The 8,718-nt window shown below is 43.5% G+C and overlaps 1 pseudogene; it reads left to right on the top strand.

Moving 5' to 3' along the window:
- The first annotated feature begins 3,381 nt into the window (after positions 1-3,381).
- Positions 3,382-4,155, top strand: LOC699267 (large ribosomal subunit protein uL30 pseudogene; annotated as a pseudogene).
- The last annotated feature ends 4,563 nt before the right edge of the window (positions 4,156-8,718 follow it).

The raw sequence follows: 8,718 nt of genomic DNA on the forward strand, positions 1-8,718 counted from the left end.
CTGGGGAAGCTAAAGTAGAAGAATCATTTGAACTTGGGAGGCAGACGTTGCAGTGAGCGGTGATCGCACCACTGCATTCTGGCTTGAGCGACAGACTGGGACTCTGTCTCAAAAATAAAATAAAATAAAATAAAATAAAATAAAATAAAATAAAATAATATCAGCCACGGAGCCTGCAAATCTCTGGATTATCATGGTTGCCTCTGATTTCAACCGGTTTCTAAGTCATATCCAGTATTATTTTCCGAAGGATATTTCTTTATTGTTTTTCATCCCATTGTCACCAGGCTACTCAAGCTTCCAAGCCTCCTCAGTAATTTTTCTGTTGTTAGAAAACTGGTTTCCCTATTGCTTTTCTTGTTCATTCTGCATACCATAAGTATATGCATCAATTAATTACTTTGAATCATCTAATTCACTGGCTTAAAAATATCCGGTGGACCCCTGGCTTGACATCCAAAGCCCAAACTCCTTCACTGAATGTGCAGAGTTCACCATCGTTTGATCCTAGTGGTTCCTGTGTATAAATATGTTCTGGCTAGACGTGCTGTTTTCATACCGATTTTGCACATTCTGACTCCACAAAGCCCCCGGCCTTCTTCCTTCTCTCATCTAAATCTATCCATTCCCCAAAGCTCTGTCCTAGTTTCCCTTCCTCGCAGACACTTCCCTGATCACTGGAAGCTGCAGTAAAATTCTTATCTGAACCCTGCCTTGCCTCGTTCTGATGACTTGGTCAGGAATCAGCCTGCATTGCCTACTATTGGCATTTGCCTTGCATGTGTATTTCTCGCCTGTGCAGTTAAATTTCTCAAGGCCAAGAACTGTGTCATATTTTAAAGGTGCTGCTAATTCTGTTTTGTATCAGTTATGTTTAACATTTATTTCAAAGCTAATTTTATAAACATTGTCCTTTTTAGAGGATTTTTCTCGTTTTGGGGTTCTGTCTTCAGCTCTGGGTCTTTCTTTGTCTTTTGCTTTTCCACATGTTGGAAGCTCTTGAGCAAGGATTTGAACACTCATGCAAAGTCAGGCATCTTTGTGCTTCCAGGAGGCAGGGGTTCTGTGTGAGAGATTAAACGGCCATTCTCTCTGTGGCTGGAGGATTTCACAGGGCACGCCTCTGGAGAGTGGTGAGGTGGAAAAGTGGTTACAAATTAGAGAATACAGGTTCCTGTCCTTCTTTGCTGCTGTTGAGCTGTGTGACTCCGGGAAAATTGCTTTGCCCCTCTGAGACTCGCTTTCTCACCTGCGAAATCCATTCATTCATTCATCCTCAGATAGTCACTGGGTTCCTACTGTAAGTCATTTTGACTAGGGGATTCTCTGAGTTTCTAAATGTTTTTTCTGCAGTGCTTATGTAACATTTTGTTCATACCAGTTTATAACACATTGTCCAAAAATTAGTTCTATTTATTTATTTTTCTTCTCAGATAGATTTTTTTTTTTTTTTTTTTTTTGAGACGGAGTCTTGCTCTGTCGCCCAGGCTGGAGTGCAATGGTGAGATCTTGGCTCACTGCAAGCTCTGCCTCCTGGGTTCGTGCCATTCTCCTGACTCAGCCTCCTGAGTAGCTGGGACTACAGGCGCCTGCCACCATGCCCAACTAATTTTTTGTATTTTTAGTACAGACAGGGTTTCACCGTGTTAGCCCGGATGGTCTCGATCTCCTGACCTCATGATCTGCCTGCCTCAGCCTCCCAAAGTCCTTGGGATTACAGGAGTGAGCCACTGTGCCCACCTCTCAGATAGTAGATTTTTTGATGTAAGAGGTAACATTCAATTATCCTTGTATTTCTGGCACCTAGCAAAATGCCTTTGGACTCTGCCTTTTTTTTTTCTTTTTGAGACACAGTCTTGCTTTGTCACCCAGGCTGGAGTGCAGCAGCACAATCCTGGCTTGCTGCAACTGCTGCCTCCAGAGTTCAAGTGATTCTTGTGCCTCAGCATCCCAACTGGCTGGGATTATAGACATGTGCTACCATTACCAGCTAATTTTTGTATTTTTAGTACAGACAGGGTTTTGCCATCTTGGCCAGGCTGGTCTCGAACTCCTGGCCTCATGTGATCCGCTCACCTCGGCCTCACAAAGTGCTGGGATTACAGGCATGAGCCATCACACCCTGCCTCTGGACTTTGCCTTTTTGGATGAAGGATCATGCAGAAAGGTTTAGGGCCAGTTGTTTCTGAGTGACTAAGTGTAGGAATTAAAGGACGTTATTTTCCTTGAATCTCTGTATAGGAGCTTTTACTTTTGGGAGGCAAAACATGTATTTTGCAGAAATTTCCTGCTTTGGTTAATTGACCACCGACTTTAACTAGAAAAAATTATAGCTAATTTTCTGACTCTTAAACATCCTCTTATGTGAAATCACTTGATGAACTTTGCAGTTAGGCTTGCTTAACATTGATGACTTCTTACTTAGGTGTCATGTCTAGCCCTAGGATGCTCATTAATCTAGTTGAAGTGATCAGATGCAGTTTTGGTGAAAATAGGTGGAAATGGAGTTTATGTTCTTCAGCAATTGGTCAGGAGTATGAAGATTGATCTAAAAGAGAAAAAGTTGTATAAGCCAACACTTTAACGAGTGGAGAGATTATCCTGAGGTTTACTTTGTATTGTAGACAAACTGATATTAGCTTCTAACTGGGACTTTAACTTATGAAATGGGAATGACATGGCAGTGACTTGCTTTCTAACAAAGCTGCAATTTGCATTTCCTGTCTCCTCACATTCTTCTTTGTAATCCTTGTTAACTGGGAATGTGACATTGAGTAAATTCATAAAATAAATATGGAGATTGTATTAGGCTAAAAATGACTTTGAGTTGTTATGCTTTGTTTAGTGTTCAGTTAGAGTAACTGAATCCACACAGTTCTCTTCTTTTATCCTTGGAATAATCACAAGCTGGGCTTCCACTGGCTGTTTCAGAAAAGAAAGTATATTTGGTTAGTTGTGTGTGCATGAGTGTATAAGCAATGGGAAATATAAGTATTTTGAATACATACAATAATATACCAGTATTCAGGATTTTCATGGTCTGAGGCAAAATCATGGCTTAGGAATGCTTTCAGTTTGACTTTTCACTTACCATTTCCTTGTGACCTAGCTTCAGATTTGGACTTTTTTCTCCTTCTTTGTTTAGCCACCCTTGCCAGTTTCATGTCATGTGCCAAGGCATGACAAGATAGTGTTTGTAGCCATCTAGGGGGAGAGGATAGTTTCTGGCTGCTGTGAATTGCTGGGGGCAGTCAAGAGGTTGTTTTCTAGCTAGGATTTTTGCACAAGTACAGCAGGAATCCCTTGCATGTGCCCAGTAGAAGCAGAATATTGTATTTTATGAACATTAAGATACTAGGGTCCTCTTTTCTAGCTAGAACCATGGAGGGTGTTGAAGAGAAGAAAAAGAAGGTTCCTGCTATGCCAGAAACCCTTAAGAAAAAGGGAAGGAATTTCGCAGAGCCGAAGATCAAGCGCCTGAGAAAGAAGTCTGCCCAAAAGATGCTTCGAAAGGCAAGGAGGAAGCTTGAGGTCTATGAAAAAGCAAAGCTCTATCACAAGGAGTGTAGGCAGATGGACAGAACTGAAATTCGAATGGCGAGGTTGGCAAGAAAAGCTGGCAACGTCTATGTACCTGCAGAACCCAAATTGGCATTTGTTGTCAGGATCAGAGATATCAATGGTGTGAGCCCAAAGGTCTGAAAGGTGTTGCAGCTTCTTTGCCTTTGTCAAATCTTCAATGGAACCTTTGTGAAGCTCAACAAGCCTTCAGTGAACATGCTGAGGATTGTGGAACCATATATTGCATGGGAGTACCCAAATTGTGGAACCATATATTGCATGGGAGTACCCAAATTAGTAAATGAAGTGATCTACAAGTGTGGTTATGGCAAAATCAATAAGGGAATTGCTTTGACAGGTAACACTTTGATTGCTGTGTCTCTTAATAAATACGGCATCATTTGCATGGAGGATCTGATTCATGAGATCTATACTGTCGGAAAGTCCTTCAAAGAAGCAAGTGACTTCCTGTGGCCCTTCAAATTATCTTCTCCAGGAGGTAGAAAGAAGAAAAAGACCACCCATTTTGTAGAAGGTGGAGATGCTGGCAACAGGGAGGACCAGATTAACAGTCTTATTAGAAGAATGAACTAAGGTGTCTACCATGATTATTTTTCTAATCTGGTCAGTTAAGAAACAGTATGGGCTCTCAAACTGAAAAAAAAAAAAGATACTAGGAAATTTAGTCAGTGAAGAGTATATTAAGGAGTATGTCAGTCCTGCCCTTTGGAATTCTGAAACTTTTTCTGTTTTTTTTTTTTCTTTTTGAAATGGAGTCTGGCTCTGTCACCCAGGCTGGAGTGCAGTGGCGCAATCTCCACTCACTGCAACCTCCACCTCCCGGGTTCAAACGATTCTCCTGCCTCAGCCTCCCGAGTAGCTGGGATTACAGGCAAGCACCATCAGGCCCAACTAATTTTTGTATTTTTAGTAGAGATGGGGGTTTCACCACGTTATCCAGGTTGGTCTTGATCTCCTGACCTCAGGTGATCTGCTCGCCTTGGCCTCCCAAAGTGCTGGGATTACCGTGCCTGGCCCTGAAACATCTTTAAATCAGGGGTTTCTGAAAGTATGTGGAATTGACTGGACCATCCTTAATTTGCACGTTATTTTGCTTTTTTACTTTTATTCAGAAAAAGAACACGGTGGATGAACAATAGATGGAAATTAGGCACAGAGGGCAAATAAACTATGAGAATTTACTTACCTTTCATGTGCATTTGAAATAAAGGACAGATGTCTGTTCTGTTCTGGATATCTGTGGATGCTAGTGAATGGTCCTTTTGGTCTAAGCAATTATGTCTAAGAGGTTAGAAATACTAGTTGACTTACATTTGAATCGGAGAAGCTGCTTTTTTTCTTTTTTCTTTTTTCTTTTTTTGAGACGGAGTCTCGCTCTGTCGCCCAGGCTGGATTGCAGTGGTGCGACCTCGGCTCACTGCAAGCTCTGCCTCCCGGGTTCACACCATTCTCCTGCCTCAGCCTCCTGAGTAGCTGGGACTACAGGCGCCAGCCACCACGCCCGGCTAATTTTTTGTATTTTTCAGTAGAGATGGGGTTTCACCCGGTTAACCAGGATAGTCTTGATCTCCTGACCTCGTGATCCGCCCACCTCGGCCTCCCAAAGTGCTGGGATTACAGGCGTGAGCCACCGGGCCCGGCCTTTTTTTTTTTTTTTTTTTTTTGGACGGAGTTTTGCTCTGTCACCGAGGCTGAAGTGCAGTGGCGCGATCTCGGGTCACTGAAACCTCCAACTCCCGGGTTCAAGCGATTCTCCTGCCTCAGCCTCCTGAGTAACAAGGATTACAGGCATGTGCCACCACGGCCTGCTAATTTTTGTATTTTAGTAGAGGCAGGTTTCACCACGTTGGCCAGGCTGGCCTTGACTCCTGACCTCAGGTGATACTCCTGCCTTGGCTTCCCAGAGTGCTGGGATTACAAGTGTGAGCCACTGCACCTGGCCAGAAGCTGCTGTCTTAATATTTAAATCCCTGTCCCACTAGAAAATTTTTCATGGTCAAATTATATATGATGTTACTGTCAGTAAATTTGCTTGTACCTCTGATTCCCTGAATACATACGAAATCCTTCATTCTTCCCATCTGAGATATATACTAATCTAACGGGGCATTATACATTCACCATGTGTAATGGGGCAAGAGGGCTCTCTGGTTAAAGACTTATAAAGACTTAGTGTGGACTCCTCCTCCCTTGCCCTCCAACAGCCCTCAATCCCTCCGTCCCCAGCCTAATGGTGTCTTGAACATAACTTACTAGTTTGACTTTCCCTAAACCAGAGCAATGAACTCATAGAATGATTTTAAGGTTGAGTAATTATGTCTCCAGGTGTTTGACATTTAAAACTTGAAGCTGAAACAGGAGCGTGGTCTCTGTATCCACTTACGATAAATGTCCTTGAAATAGTCCACTTAAATACTCAGCTGTAGTCAGTTTGCACTTCAACTGTGGACATCATTAGGAAATGGAAAAAAGGAGTCTTTCTTCATTAATAATTGGGAAGGCAGCCAGTCACCAGAAGCAGGAAGGCTTTCTTTTGAGCTAGAATGATCTGATTCCACTTCCCCCAAGCTTTCCATTCTCCCCAGGTCAGAGCATAGAAACTGGTGGAACCTAGCTGGGGTGACTTTCTTTTTTTAAGTTGTCCATAATGCGGACTGATATTTGGCAACCAAGTGTTTTAAAACATTTATACGCTGTCACAGTAAATAAGTTTCCAGGAGTAGACCTGTGTGAGCTTCTTAATATTCCTAGAGGGTATTTTAGATTTCCCTGAATCTTAGAATGCAACTTTCCTCACACTAATGGAGAATTCTATTGATTGCAGCAAATGACCTAAATACTTTTTGAGCAAGACTGAAATAAATATTATAGCAGCGACAAGGGCGTTTCTCAAGGATAGTAATTTCCTTTGCTTCTGAAAGCCTCCAGGGAATGATTCTATTTGCTCCATCTGGTGGGTCTCACTGTTTAAGTTGATAAATTTTCCAGGACACTGTAAAGTTTCTTCCTTAATGCTACATGAATTTTCTTCCTAGGGAGAAACATTTTGCTGTCTCAAGGATGTCAAATACATTCTATATATGTTTGGGACAGGCATGAGCCACCTCTAGTTCATATATGTCAAACACGAGGCATTGAGTGAGAGTGAACTATTCATCCAGTGTCACCCGGTTAGCCAGTCATGTGGAGGGTGAGGACAAAACTGGAAGGAATAAATGAAGCTGCACCGAAAGAAAGTTAGAAGAAAAATATCAGCTTTGCTAGCGGAGAAATCTATACTGTTACAGGAGTTATTAAGAAATAATTTCAGTCAGATAGAGAGGAAAAAGCCTCCTTGGAAAATTTTCATCTCTTTTAAAGCCGCTCCAGACAAGTTTCTTGTCTAGCAGGAAAGCTTTGGCTCTTAGAGCCAGGCCCGCAACCTTTAACATGCAAATACCAGCCATTAGAAACTGGGTCCACCCAACATGGCGATTCCCACCGTTGTCCTCTTGCCCTTGCCCCTACATGTGCCTGGCAGCATGGCCATCCCCACATAACCCCACGTGTGTAGAACATCATGGCGCCCTGTATTTGCATATTAAAAGGCTAGTGCAGGAGGGCCAGTTTTTTTCACGGGCTAAGTGAATGACATGCCAGGTCAAAGCAATCCCTTGAGCCCTATGCAAATCAGACTCCGCCTCCTCCAGCCTCCTCATAAAACTGGCTGGTATCCCCCCTTCCTCACGCGGCGTCTTCTCTGTCGGCTTTGGAGCCCCTCTCCCTCTGTCTTGTATAGGGGAGCTGCGTCTTTCTTTCATCTCCCCTCTTTCCTGCCTATTAAACTCTCCTCTCCTTAAAATAACTCCACGTGTTTCCATGTCGTTTTATCTAATTCGTGCAATACAAGAGCCCTGGTGTTCCTCCACTCATCCGAGCCGCATCTGTACCATCAGTATTAAGTCTTAAATTTACCAGGGGCTATAAGAGTCCCAGTGCCTCCATTAATCCACATCTGTGTATCCCCGAGGAAGTCTTTCTGGTCTTGTTGGTTTCGCAGGTGAATTTGAGCACGTCTGCTAAACATTCAGCCTGTTTACCTTAGATCCTACTTTGAACCTGAAAGCACTTTTCAAAGTTTCTTCCTTGCCGATTACCTTGCAGTCATGCCCTAGAAATGGCGACATGCACATCAGCAGCTGACGTTTGCCCAGTTCCTTGCAGCTTCCTTTGTCACTGTACCACCTGGCGCTGACTTCCGACTCTGCCCTGTACCCACGGGCCTCTGCTGATCCTCCCCACTGCCTGCCCCCTCCGGAGCAGCCCCAGGCCGTGGTGCGGTAATTGGCACCAGGTGGATGATGAAGGCAGATTTTTATTTGATTCTCACAACAACCCCGAGATAAATAGAGCAGAGATGAGGAAACCCACGCCCAGAGAGATGGAGTGCCTTGCTCACTGCCTCCATGACATGAAATGGCCCCAGAACCTGAACGCAGCTCTTCTGACTTCCAACGCAGGGCTCACCTCATGCCACCACTACTGATGGAGAATTCTCCTTATTCATCACTTGCATCACTGATGGAGAATTGTCCTTATTCATCACTTGCATCGTTAGCTAATCAACTATATAGAATGTTCCTGGAAATCCCCTGAATCTTAATTTGGTATTTTGCCACCCATCTGCAGTTGACTGTAGAGTGAAATCACACCCTACCTGACTGCAGCCCCACCAGCTGCCATGTCCTGGGTGAGTGTTTTCTAGACATGGGCTCATTTATTTTCACAGCCATCCCAGGAGGTATGAGTGATCCTTATCCTCATATTACAGATAAGGGAATGGAGACACAGAGCGGGGAAGCCCCTTGTCTGAATTTCCTCAGTTAGTGAGCAGCAGAGCTGAGATGCAGTCCCAGCCATCTGTCTCTATAACCTTAGAGCCCCCAGGCCATTGCTTGCTGTAGATCAGTGTAGCGCTAACTTCTGCAGCACTACGTCTTGATGCCTCACTTAACCCATTCTGTATTTTATTTTAGATTTAGGGGGTGCACATGCATGTCTGTTACGTGGGTATATTGCATACTGGTGAGGATTGGGCTTCAACTATATCCATTACCCAAGCAGTGAACATTGCACCCAATAGGTATTTTTGCAACC

The sequence above is a fragment of the Macaca mulatta genome, chromosome 9 (genome assembly GCF_049350105.2).
Source record: "Macaca mulatta isolate MMU2019108-1 chromosome 9, T2T-MMU8v2.0, whole genome shotgun sequence".
In the NCBI taxonomy this organism is placed as follows: domain Eukaryota; kingdom Metazoa; phylum Chordata; class Mammalia; order Primates; family Cercopithecidae; genus Macaca; species Macaca mulatta.